We start from the raw sequence: 14,158 nt of genomic DNA, 5'->3' as shown, positions 1-14,158 counted from the left end.
TTCATCAGTGACAGAACGACATCTATATACGGAATCTTGAGTAATCCTTGAGTATAATCTTGAGTTTTAATATAGATTACAAGTACCAGATGATGTTGGAAGTTCTTTGATAAGTTCGGCAGCTCAGTTTAATATGTGGATTGGTCTGTAGGTCTCTGATTTGGATGTGGATTTTTATTATGTCTTCAGCATTGAGATATTTCACTGTTTTTCTCTCTCTTTATGTGGATGTGGATGAGTGTGGTGGATATATTTTAAACTTAACCCCATATCCATTTTATTATTACGTTGAAATTATCCTTTAATATCCAACTATATCTCTATCCACAACACCTTCCCTTAACTCTATCCACAATACCTTCCCATAAATCCAGCCTACATCCCTCAACAACAACTAAGGGGGAGGGTAAGGGGTAGGTAAAGGAGATAAGGGATGGGTAAGGGGAGGTAAGGGGTTGGGTAAGGGGAGGTAAGGGGTTGGGTAAGGGGAGGTAAGGGGTGGGTAGGGGAGGATAAGGGATGGGTAGGGGGTATGTATGGGTGGGAGGATAAGGGATGGGTAGGGGGAGGATAAGGGATGGGTAAGGGGGTGTGAGGGGTAGGTAAAGGATGGGTAGGGGACCTTCCTCTCCTCTTAAGTTGGGCATTAAACCATTACCTCTCCCTTATTAAACTAATGGGCGACCCTTAGATATAAATTAAATTGCCGTGTACTTTTAAAGGACCGGATTCTCTCATGCCCTTTCCATATACTGTGTGTGTGTGTGTGTGTGTGTGTGTGTGTGTGTGTGTGTGTGTGTGTGTGTGTGTGTGTGGAGGTTAGCGTGACCCAGAGCCATTTTGGTAAGGGTTGAGTGCGTCTGTTTCCTGTTGGTCTGTTTCTCGTCTTTTCTTCCCATTCTTCTTTATGTATCTTGTTTATCTGATGATTTTCCTTATTATTCCTCGTTTGGTTGTTTTGATTCTATTATGTTATTGTTACCTAACCTAACCTAACCTAACCTAACCTGAGCATAAATTGAGCCAATTTAACACCTTACTTCCATAACCTAACTTGACCTAACTTCATCTCATCTAACCTAACTTCTCGTAATCTATCTTAACTTAATATTTCTGTACCTAACCTAACCTAACCTTAGAGTTATGATCTACCATCGGTATTCAATCGGGGTGAATAATCATGTTTGTTCCCGTGACCTCTGACCTCTGATGGATCTTGACCTAACTTCGGTAGATGACCTATAGAATACCCGATGTTAGGAGTGTGAAGGCGATTTGTCCGGTCGATTATTGTGAGTTATAGCACTAGGACAGACAGACAGAGACAGACAGACAGACAGACAGACAGACAGACAGAGCGAGAGAGAAAAAATTCAATTAATATCAGTAATTAAATAATACGCTAAATATCACTAGTAATAAATAATAAAACATACGAATATTAATTGAAATGAGTAAATGATAATAATGATAATATTTATGTATAATAATAATGTATAATTATAATAGAAATACCAAAATAACAAAAAAACAATAAACAAACAATTAGATAAAAGAGTTTCAGTAATAATAAAATTCCCCGTAAAGAATAAAGCAAAATCAACAAAGTTATAATAACATTAATATTTTAATAAATTATTTTAACTAAATTTTTGTAAACACTAAAATTGTTTCAGTAAAAATATGGTTAAAACATATCAGTTTACTGTAATAGTTTGAGTCAAAAAATAAAGAACAAATTAATTTAATAAAACTTTTAGTAGGAAAATGTAAAATAAATAAAAACAAGACAAAAACAATAGATATTATAAATTTCAATGACTAATATATAAACAAATGAATGACGTCACGTTTGTTCTTAATGATGACGTCAGTGGCACAGTCCCCGGCATACACCAATTAAGGGCCTCCATTTGCAAAGCGATATTGGTGAAAGACTACTCTCTCTCTCTCTCTCTCTCTCTCTCTCTCTCTCTCTCTCCCCTGAATGAGACTCGTGACATCGCCTGAATATAAAATTAGAGTTGGAGGTCTCCTGTGTGTGTGTGTGTGTGTGAGACAGTGGATAAGTGAAGGGTAGTACAGGGAGTGAGGGAGGGAGAGAGGGGATGGTGGGACAGGCGGAAAGGGAGAAAGGAAGGAAGGGGGAGGGAGGAGGTTGAAGGAGGCGGAGGGAGGGAGGAGGTTGAAGGAGGAGGAGGGAGGTTGAGGGGGAGGGAGGTTGAAGGAGGAGGGAGGAGGGGAGGGAGAGTTGAAGGAGGGAGAGTTGGAGAGGTAGGGAGAAAGGGAGACGAACTGAAAAGGAGGGAGAGAAAGAGAGAGAAATAGATTGAGAGGGAAGGAGGAATTAAGGAGGGAGGAGGGAATGGAGAGTCGGAGGGAGGAAGGAGTGGAGAGAATGAGTGAAGGAGGGCGGGAAGGAGGGAAGGAGAGACAGACTGAGAGAGAGGGAGGGAGTGAGGATGGCGTGGAGGGTGAGTGTGGGAACAGAATATGATTGTCACCATAATCGCCTCGCCTGATCACCACACACCCCGGGGGTTGCTGTCACCTCGCCCCCTTCTCCCCTCTCCAGCCCACACCCCCCAACTCTCCTTCTCCCTCTCTCCAGCCCACACCCCCTCCCAGTCACCTTCATCTTCCACACCCCCCCCCCTTCTTTCTCCCCTTCTGCGCCTCCTCCCTCCACCTGAAGACGAAGCTCACGTGTAGGTTGCGAGAAAATGAGGAAAAAGGAGGCGGGTCATGATGGCAACTTGAGGCTGGCGGGTCATTACTCAGGTAACTTGTGGCAGATGGACTGGTTATACCTCGCCACCACCGCCGCCAAGACGCTATGCCCACCGCCAAGACGCTATGCCGCCGCCATCCCATGACCATTTCACGCTATGACGCCAACACCCGCCGCCGCTGTACCGCACTTCACCACCGCCCTGGATATACCGTGTTGTTATATCGCTATTCCGCCTTGTTGTTCTCTCTTTATAAAATGCCTTACGCTATGCCGCTATGCAACTTGATCCTTCTTGTACCGAAAGGCTATACCCCAACATTTCAGCTATACAACACTAACCTCATTATATATCGCTGCTGCTATACTGATGTACTATGTTATTAAATCTTTCTTGACTACTTCTACTATGCTATACTATGGTGCTACCGCGATGCCGTCATGCCATTTTGTCACGCTATGCCATTGTGCCCAAACAATGCCTCTGCTATTCCGCTATGCCACAAATACCCTCGTTACCACAGCTATGCCTCAGTGCCACGTTAAAAGCTACCCTGGCTATTGACACCAAAACAACAACAGTGACAATAGCAACGGGGCAAGTGCAGCAACAGAGGCTGCGACGACAGCAGTAGGGACAGCAGTAGCAGCAGCGACAGTGGGCCAGCAACAGCAGTAGGGACAGTAGCAGGAGTAGCAGCAACAGGGACAGCAGCAGTAGGGACAGCAACAGTGGGCCAGCAAAAGCAGTAGGGACAGCAGCAGCAGTAGGGACAGCAGCAGCAGTAGGGACAGCAGCAGCAGTAGGGACAGCAGCAGCAGTAGGGACAGCAGTAGCAGCAGCAGCAGTAGGGACAGCAGCAACAGCAGTAGGGACAGCAGCAGCAACAGCAGCAGCAGCAGCAGCAGCAGCAGCAGGGACAAGGTCGACCCCAACATACCTGCTGACAGTCAGTTGAGGACGATGGCATATTCAGTCAGGATGAATATTCCAGTAGGCTACTTATGGATGCTAATTGACCGGTCTGGCTGGGGGGCTGACAGTCACCTGGGTCCTCACCTGACAGTCACCTGGATCTTAACGTGACAGTTCTCTAGATCTTCACCTGACAGTCATAAGGTTAGGTTAGGCTAGGTTAGATTAGGTTAGGTTCCTTTAGGTTAGGTTAGGTCCCTTTAGGTTACGTTAGGTTACGCTACTTTACGTTACATTACGTTACGTTAGACTATGTTAGGTTAGTTTAGACTATGTTAGGTTAGGTTAGGCTAGGTTAGGTTAGGTTAGGTTAGGTTAGGTTAGGTTAGGTTAGGAAGCCAGGTTAGTCATTGGGCCCACCACCTGAACCTTTCCTTAAGTAACCTGACCAGAAAACCACAATTAACAAACTCTCTTGATACACAAATTCTCCTCATAATCATTTAATTTATTCCCTGAACAACTCTTGGTACAACATGGAACAAGAGAGGCCCGAGGAGGAGAGATAATCTGTCTCATATTACGGTTTGAAAAGTTCTCTCAGTCTGGAGGATCAGTCAGTGAGAAATGTTTCGGTTCAGTCAGCATCTATAGGTGTAGGGAGAGAGAGAGAGAGTGTAAGTCGAGTGTATTTTTGAGAGTTAATAACGAGATTGAATGGGTGTATCGAGTGTATCTGTGTGTATAGGGAAAACAATTAAATTATACTCTCTATTAATACACAATGATATAGAAAATACACAAGCTTTAGTCCTGATTACCGGGTGTAGATAGTGAGGGTGGGTGTATGTGGGTGTAGATAACGAGAGTGGGTGTATCCGGGTGTAGATAACGAGAGTGGGTGTATCCGGGTGTAGATAACGAAGGTGTGTGTATCCGGGTGGTGTAGAGAAGGTAATGCACTCGTTATCGTGGGTCAAGTGGTCATTACCGACTCCTACCTGCATAGTTTGTGACGAATTATTCCCTATTGGTGATTACTGATGAGGCCTATAGGACGGACTCTCTCTCTCTCTCTCTCTCTCTCTCTCTCTCTCTCTCTCGGATCTGCTATTACTGTTGACTTCACTGTTGTGTTAGCGGTACTGTTCTACTGTTGGAGGTACTGTTGATTTACTGTTAATGCTACTGTTGGTGGTACTGTTTACCTTACTGTTGTTTTACTGTTGGTGATACTGTTATTCTACTTTTGACCTTACTGTTGTTCTACCGTTAATGGTGAAGTTAAAAACAGTAAAACAGTTCTTATCTCTGTCTCTATGTATGTACTGTATGTATGTATGTATGTATGTATGTATGTATGTATGTATGTATGTATGTATGTGTAATCATACTTAAAACAACCCCCATGTAAGTAATAAAGTACACTAGTAATTTACACTACAAGTTATAATATGACTAATAACTTACAATATAAGTAATATATCAGGTGTTGCCTCACTTAGATACTTTTATAAGTAGACTCTAGGATAGGCAGGTGTTGAAGAGTGACCGACCACCCCATACTTCGACACCATACTTCGACACCATACCAGCCATGTAGCCCACAGGTGCTCCACTATGCCCATAATTCAACACCAGCTGGAATCAAGACAATGCTAAGCCATCTGTGGTCGTTAGGAGTCAGTTTACTAGTGTGGGTTAAGGTGAGCGAAGGTCTAAATGGTATGTGGTGGATATGTGGTTTATTGTTACCTGTTTGGGGTATGAATGGCTCTCTCTCTCTCTCTCTCTCTCTCTCTCTCTCTCTCATACCTATTAAAAACGTATTGGAAATGTTTAAATCTTTAGAAGACGTGTATGTATGTATGTATGTATGTATGTATGTATGTATGTATGTATGTATGTATGTATGTATGTATGTATGCATGTATGTCTAAACTCCACTGCTCGTCTTCTTGATCGATTAAAAATTTTCGTCAGCTGTAAACATACATACATTCATACATACATTCATACATACATACATACATACATACATACATACATACATACATACATGCATACATACATACATACATGCATACATACATACATACATACATACATTCATACAATGACACATTACTCTTCACGAATAACACATCAGTGGTATAATCGCATACAGTCATACACTATACAAAGAATCATCATTACAGATATACAGGGTGTGTATTAAGTACTTGGTGATCTTGGTATATACAGTGCAGTTCAGTATAGTGGTCATGAGGATATGTGATTTTTTTCTAATTTTTTTCCATGTTGACTTAAGGGATACTGAGTAAGTTAATCTAACCTAACCTAACTTATCCTAACCTAACCTAACTTATCCTAATCTAACCTAACTTATCCTAACCTAACCTAACTTATCCTAACCTAACCTAACTTATCCTAACCTAACCTAACTTATCCTAACCTAACTTATCCTAACCTAACCTAACTTATCCTAACCTAACCTAACTTATCCTAACCTAGCTTATCCTAACCTAACCTAACCTAACTTATCCTAACCTGACGTAACCTAACCTAACTTAACCTAACCTAAACCCTCTTATATCCTTGTAATTATTAATGTTTAACTGAAGTGTACCTTTATTATTGATCCTAAAAATAAAAATAAAAATAACAATACCTCCATTAAATCCCTTATGACCTCTTTATCAATGGTGAATAAATTACAATGTGATTTACAATAACAGGGAACATAAGGAGTGTGTTTGTAAAGGGAGAATATCCAATAGACTCAATAACTCTCATGTGATTAAAGAAAACAAAATATTTAATAGGGAATCGAAAGGTATTATTACAGTGTTGAATCCTTTTTAAGAGTATGGAAGAAAAACAAAATCGCATCGGAATATAAGAGATAAAAAATTCCTTTATTTATTGTAGAAAGATGAAATGTTCGGGTTAATGGCTGAGTTACGGCTTATCAAGGGTTAGACGACAGGTTAAGGGAGGCTCTCATTAATGGCGTTCAGGTAATGTTTTTTTTTTCTTTTGGTAATCAATCTGTTGTTTTATATGTCTTTGTGTTGTAGACGTGAAACACATTCCTTTAGGTGTTTCTCGTAGGGCTGTTGTAGATATCGGCAGCATGCATAACACACACACACACACACACACACACACACACACACACACACACACACAGCTGAACGACCTCTGTGTACGAGTGTTGTGACGTCTAAGGTAACTCAGTAAACAACAACAAACATGTGCTGTAATTACGTAAATAACTCTACCTTTTGTTGTGAGTTATTAACATTATCTCCAGGTGTGCTCCAGCTCTCTATGTGTTTAATGGTGGGGGTAATTTGAGTGGTTCTTCAAGGGTGACCTCAGCCTAGTGGGGGAGGGAGGGAGGGAGGGAGTGAGAGAGGGAGTAAGGGACGTAGTAGATAGGAAGGGAGAGAAGGATGGAGGGAAGAGGGAGGGAGGGAAGAGAGGGAGGGAGGGTACTGGTGTTCAGTCTATATATCTACGGCAGTGAAGGGAGGTCCCGCCCACCCTATGTATGGTGGCCTTTGTACTAGGCTCACCGCCCACCCTAACCGCCCACCCTAGCTGCCTACCCCACCTGTCTTCCTAGCCACCCACTCTAGTTGCCCATCCTTACTAACCACGCATCCTATTCACCATACTATTCAACCACCTTAACCACCTGCCCTATACACCCACGCTAGCCATCCATTCTTACTACGCATCCCAACCATCCACCCACGATAGCCACTACCCATCCGAACCATCCACCCCCGCTAGCCACTACCCATCCTAACCATCCACCCACGCTAGCCACTACCCATCCGAACCATCCATCCACGCTAGCCACCACCCATCCGAACCATCCACCCACGCTAGCCACTACCCATCCGAACCATCCACCCACGCTAGCCACTACCCATCCTAACCATCCACCCACGCTAGCCACTACCCATCCGAACCATCCACCCACGCTAGCCACTACCCATCCCAACCATCCACCCTAAGCACCTATCCCAACTATCCACCCATCCTCATTTCTGTTAAAAATATGCCACTTAAAACTGAATTCCCATCATACATCTGACTCAATGGCCCCTAAGCATAATGGGCCTACACCACACCTACACCCGCATGTGACTCTACCTTTTCTTGGCATCAATCATTTGGGGGGGAAAAAAATCGAAAATTAGCGTATCTGTTTTCAACGTTAATGAACAATCGAAAATATATTATTCCTTAAAAGACAAAATAGACTCAGGTACACTTAGCCAAGGAGAAAACCCCAGCCCCATAATATTGCCCGTAATATTTACCACAAAATGAATGACACCAGAGAAAGTTTATACTGTACATGACTTCAAGATAGAGACGTGGCCCAGGTGACTACTGAAAGCATTAAAATGTAAGGAGTGAATAAGTGACATATATATATCCACGTAGATAATAGATAAATGTTTAAATGTGGTGAGGAATGAAACATAGTCTTATAAAATACTAATAATAAGATGTTGTTGGATATTATTGACAGAAATAAAAGACTTTTGTCAGGATAAATCATCCGAGGTGTTGGCTTATGGGAAGGGAGGGAGGAGGGGGGCGACTGCTGCCTCTCCTTCCACTAGTCTTCAAGCTGTGGTTATATTGATCCCCCCACACACCCCACCCCACCCAGCCACCCCCACCCCCCACCCCTACCCCACCACCCCCACGTTTAACAGGAGTACTTCATTCTTGTCAGCTTATTAATAGATTTTCAATGGTGATGTATCCCAGTATTGCTGTCTGAGAAAATTTACTATACTGTGTTAAAATATTGACCTAACCGAAGCATTAATTTTATTTTATTTATTTGTTAGAATTTTTTTTTTTTTATTTGTTAGAATTTTTTTTTACATCGTATGCATAGTGTCTTCTTCTCATGGGTGTGTTGAGTGAATACTATCAATCCATATATCAATAGGTCGTATATATCTCTCTTAAAAGCTATAACCAATCACACACACACACACACACACACACACACACACACACACACACACACACCTACCTTAAGCTTCTCGTTAATTATTCACCACGTATATAAAATAAGACCTGGATGTGACTGTAAAGCCGTGTGTTACATCAGTACCAACCATCGTGTCAGGACTCTCATGAGGGTGACAGACAAGTCCAGTTTTTATTCTTCCTACATAAAGGTCAAATGATTTCACATACAGGTAAAGGTAGATAGACTTCTACTAGTTTTTATTGACACTAAAATATCAGGGTTAATTTATTTCCCCTAGAGTGAAGGCTGTTGACCACACCTACCATCCATGTTATCGGTAAGTGTGTCTCATGCTTATATTCCTTAATCACCATTTGTCACAGGTAGCAGGTTAGGTTAGGTGAGGTAAAATATCTTCCCAGTCCGGTATGTTCCAATATCGTCGTGTCATCCTCCGTCATAATGATAACAACCAGTATTACATGTTCGCTCTCGGTGTCCTTCAGTCCACTGTTTCTTACCCAACTTAAAAAAAAACAATAATGTGTATCACTCTCAATAGCCTCTAAAATAATTCTAGATTTGATGGTAAAATATATAATGTATTCTGTGTAGAGAGGGAGGGTGATGGAGAGATATACTAAAGTGAAAATTGGCTACTAGTCGGCCATTTTGGATTTTATTAAAAAAAGCCTTAAAGCTAGATATTATTTAATTACCATCTAAGTTTATGTTGAGTTGGATAAGATAATTTGTAGATGGTTATTGTATAATGAGGGGTAATGGTGTGTTGAGGAGAGGAAAGACAGACACAGACAGACAGACAGACAGGCGGAGACCAATCCTATAGTTTTCCACTAGTGACACTACTTCTACCAATAATAATAATAATAATAATAGTAATTGTAGTACAGTCAAGTGTTCTGCTGACGGTGAAACAGCCCTTGGGTGGACTAACATCCTCCTAGGGTTAACCCACTCACTATTGAATGCTAAGAATCAGTGGATTATCACCTGCCCTGTCACCCGGCCACCCTGTAGCGTAGGATAAATAATAATATTAATGTCAATAATTAGTCAGGTATCTTTTCAACACCACACAAGTGACAGAAGTATGGATCAACCATCACAGCACCATCTTACTTGGCTGCTACTGTGCTGAGGCGTCAGCCAAAACAACCGCAGAAGTTGGTTGACACTAGCGCTCAAGGGTGTCAGCCACGGCAGCTGTAGTTGCCGGCTGACTCTACTACACAACACTGTCAGTCACAACAGTAGCAGCTGGCTGACACTGCTACACAAGAGTGTCAGCCATGACAGCAGCAACTGGCGGCCATATTTACTGCCACAAATTCCATTTAAGTCAGTAAAACCGTCTCGGGGAGCTGGCGGGCCATTTATGGAGCCAAATACGTTCATTGCTCGGGCTCCTCCAGGCCCCAGGGCCACAACACACCTGAGCCATCATGGTCCACCACCCCGGCAACACGGCTAGACACCCTCACCCTTCCGACCCGGTGAGGGATAGCCTATTGTTACCTCAGACCCTTCATTACGTCCCACTCCTCCTTGGCACGATCGCCAAATTGAGGGTTAGGGGCAAGAGAGCGCTAAGTCCCGGATTCCAAGAATTCTTTCAACAGCGCTTGAGTAATTGCAGTAATACCAGAACCCAAGAGGAAGATCACCTGGATTATGTATTCCTGGCTGGGAGGGGTTGCTTGCTACCCGGGACATGGCAACGATGACAGGGTGTCCTGCCTCGTGCATGACACTCTGGGGCACGGAGGTTGTGAGGTGGGGTAGGGTGGAGGTTGTGAGGTGGGGTGGGGTGGAGGTTGTGAGGTGGGGTGGGGTGGAGGTTGTGAGGTGGTGGGGTGGAGGTTGTGAGGTGAAGAATACAAGGCATTAAGGTACACACCAAGTAAATGGCAGGTGTTTAGTTCCTTTGACAGTTACCCGGTGATTATAACAGGTGTGTGGCACTTGTGACAGATGTGATGATTGGGACAGATATCTAATAATTGTGACAGATGTATAGTGCTTGTGACAGGTATGGTGATTGAAACAGGTGTGAGATATTTATGACAAGTGGCTGGTGCTTTTGGCATGTATGTGGTGCTTGTGACAGTTGTGTAGAGCCTGTGGCAGTTGTGTAGAGCCTGTGGCAGTTGTGTAGACCTTGTGGTACGTTTGTGGTGCTTGTGGCAATTATGCGGTGCTTTTAGTAGGTGTATGGTACGTAAGGCAGGTGTGGGAACCTTATGACAGGTGTGTGGAGCTTGTAACAGGTGTGTAGAGCTTGTAGAAAGTGTCTGGCGTTTCCTTCCTAGTTCATACACAGTGACTGATTGCATCAACAAGAATCACATAATCAAAACAAATAAATGGAATAATTACCGTAAGAGCAATTAGCATCAATAATTAGAATCAGTGAACTTGTGAAATTACATACGACAGAAGAATCAAAATTGGTGAAACTAATTGTTAAAAAACGAATAAAAATAACACCGATAAAGAAAAATATTGACCATATGTGAGTAACCATTGAAGAGTGAAGGATAAAGTGACCCCGGAACTACTACCTTGTCATAGAAACGTGCAGGAATGTATGATATGTTAGGGAGTAAATCTTAAGTGACAGACACGGGGGAAAAAAATAGAAGAGATTAATAGAGACATTATTTTAGGATTTTATTTATGATTATTAATTAACCTACATCTACGTCAATGAAGAGGAAGGTAATTATCAACACCTATTATTACTATTATTTTATTCTACCGTTTTCTTTGAGGTTTATACAATATGTTTACCAAATGTTCCTAAAAGGGGGGATTTTTCTATAGTGGTCATTATTGTGGGTTTACCGAGGAGACAAAATAGCATTGCGGGGAAGATTATGGTATTGGAGTGATAGTGGTAGTGGGTAGTAGTTGTGGTAGCGGGTAGTAGTGGTGGTAGTGGGTAGTAGTGGCGGTAGTGGGTAGTAGTGGTGGTAGTGGGTAGTAGTGGTGGTAGTGGGTAGTAGTTGTGGTAGTGGGTAGTAGTTGTGGTAATGGTGGTAATGGTGGTAGTAGGCAGTGAGCTCCGTTGACACGCTTGAAGACAGCAGATTATTGAGTGATAGAGAGGAAGCCTTTAAGAAATAGTCAATTGATGCAGCTTAGTGGTGCTGGTGACAGATAGATAGATAGATAGAATAAGTATCTACATTTCTAAGTTTGTGTTATTCTTAGTTATCGTAACACAGTGTGTTTTACGTCGTTCTTGTCATACACGTTGAGTACACTTACACCACACTGAGTTGAGTACACTTACACCACACTGAGTTGAGTACACTTACACCACACTGAGTTGAGTACACTTACACCACACTGAGTTGAGTACACTTACACCACACTGAGTCCAACAGATGTGAGGCGTTATTTTATGGTTGAGATTTAATGGTGATGGGGTTAAGACATGGCATTGTGGTTGGTTTTGATTAGGTTGGTTGAGGTGGTGGTTTTGGTGGTTGTTGTGGTGGTGGTGGTTTTGGTGGTTGTTGTTGTGGTGGTGATAATAGTTTTGTGTAATAGGAGTAGTGATGGTGGTGGTGATGGTAGTAGGTAGCGTTGGTAGCAGTATGAGTCTGTCCACGAATCAGCATCAAGGAGTTACGTAGCGTCACCTGTGGGAGCTTCAGCCTTGACCAATAGAGGAACACCTGTGGGTACCTGTATATATCATGTCTCACTGTAATTAAGAGTGACATTACAATTTGGGGAATCACCTGGAGATTATTATCCATAGATTATTTCACCTGATTATTAAACCCCCTTAATGATACCTGGGGGGGGGTTAGGTTAGGTTTATTTTTGGTTTATTTTAGATTAGGTTAACGTTAGGTTAGGTACGCTTAAGTTAGCTTTACGTTAGGTTAGGTGTTAGCTTAGGTTAACTTTAGGTTAGGTTAGGCTAGATTAGAATACTTTAGGTTTGGTTAAGTTAGCATTAGGTTAGGTTAAGTTATTTTAGATTAGCTTAAGTCAGCGTTAAGGGTAGTTAATCTTAAGGTGAAATAAGCTAAGGAGGGCTAATCTTCACGTGACCTTAAAGTTGCTACGTGTCTTCCAGCATCTAATCCTTACAGGTGGGTCTAATGTCCAGCAGTGTAGTACAGGTTAATTATATTCCTCGTAACATAACAGTTTCCACTCCTCAATTGTTTCAAAACGTATCGTTACCTTAAGGTGGCGTGTCCATTGAGTAACGCTGGGGGAGAATATATTAAATTAGTAGTAATTAGTGAAATGTCCACATTTATTGGTTCTATTTACGAGGGAATACATATTGAAGAAGGAAATGCCACTGTGGTGAGGTGAATAAATTATGAGAGAATGGAGTGTTATGTGTATGTGTGTGTGTGTGTGGGTGCGTGTGTGTGTGTGTGTGTGTGTGTGTGTGTGTGTGTATGTGTCACGGAGGTTGGTTTGGCTTGACTAGGTTTATTGGCCATTAATATCAACAGAACAAAGAAATAAATAAAAACAAAAAATATTCATCCAAACACAAACAGACCTACAGACGTACATATGAATAATGAATAAACAATGTCTGGGGCTGGTGGTGATGAGGGTCGTGGTAGGAGCTAACAAGGTTGGCCGAGTCGTCACCCATCTCACGAGATCTTTCGTGCTGTCTGATCCAAGAAACATTTTTTTTTATCATTTTCATTCTGGTGACTTCTCGTCTTCTAAGCTAACCTCTACGCTCCGAAACACCAATTACCGATCCCCTTGATGCTCCGCTATATAATCATGCTCCTATTTTATCCCCAACTAACCAATCAGGGCCCTTGTTACTGCCTCCGGCTTTGTTTACTGTCCGGGAGCCAATGGGAAGGGCTGTTTTTGTCTCTGCGTGTCAACAAGAGTTTATCTAATTGGCTGCGAACGATTGTGGATTTGCGGTGGATTCGTTGATGGATTTGCTGGTTTGTTTACGTCGATGAGGTTGACTGAGGATTATGTTTTGGTCTGGTAATTGTATACATAATTAAATGTAATGAGATAATTAACACGAGGTGTATACATTTAGTAGTATGTATCAAGGAGAAGGACTAATGTAGATGCTTCGTTATCATCTCCGTTAACAGTCATACACGTCACTACTTCCCACCATTCATCGTTATACACGTCACTACCTCCCACCAATCATCGTGAGACACGTCACTACCTGCCACCAATCATCGTGAGACACGTCACTACCTCCCACCAATCATCGTTATACACGTCACTACCTCCCACCAATCATCGTTATACACGTCACTACCTCCCACCAATCATAGTTATACACGTCACTACCTCCCACCAATCATCGTGAAACACGTCACTACCTGCCACCAATCATCGTGAGACACGTCACTACCTCCCACCAATCATCGTTGTACACGTCACTACCTCCCACCAATCATCGTTATACACGTCACTACCTCCCACCAATCATCGTTATACACCT

This window comes from Homarus americanus, unplaced genomic scaffold, assembly GCF_018991925.1.
Source record: "Homarus americanus isolate GMGI-L3 unplaced genomic scaffold, GMGI_Hamer_2.0 scaffold51014, whole genome shotgun sequence".
Classification (NCBI taxonomy): Eukaryota; Metazoa; Arthropoda; class Malacostraca; order Decapoda; family Nephropidae; genus Homarus; species Homarus americanus.
The sequence above is the reverse complement of the archived record's forward strand: the minus strand, read 5'-3'. Positions refer to the sequence as shown.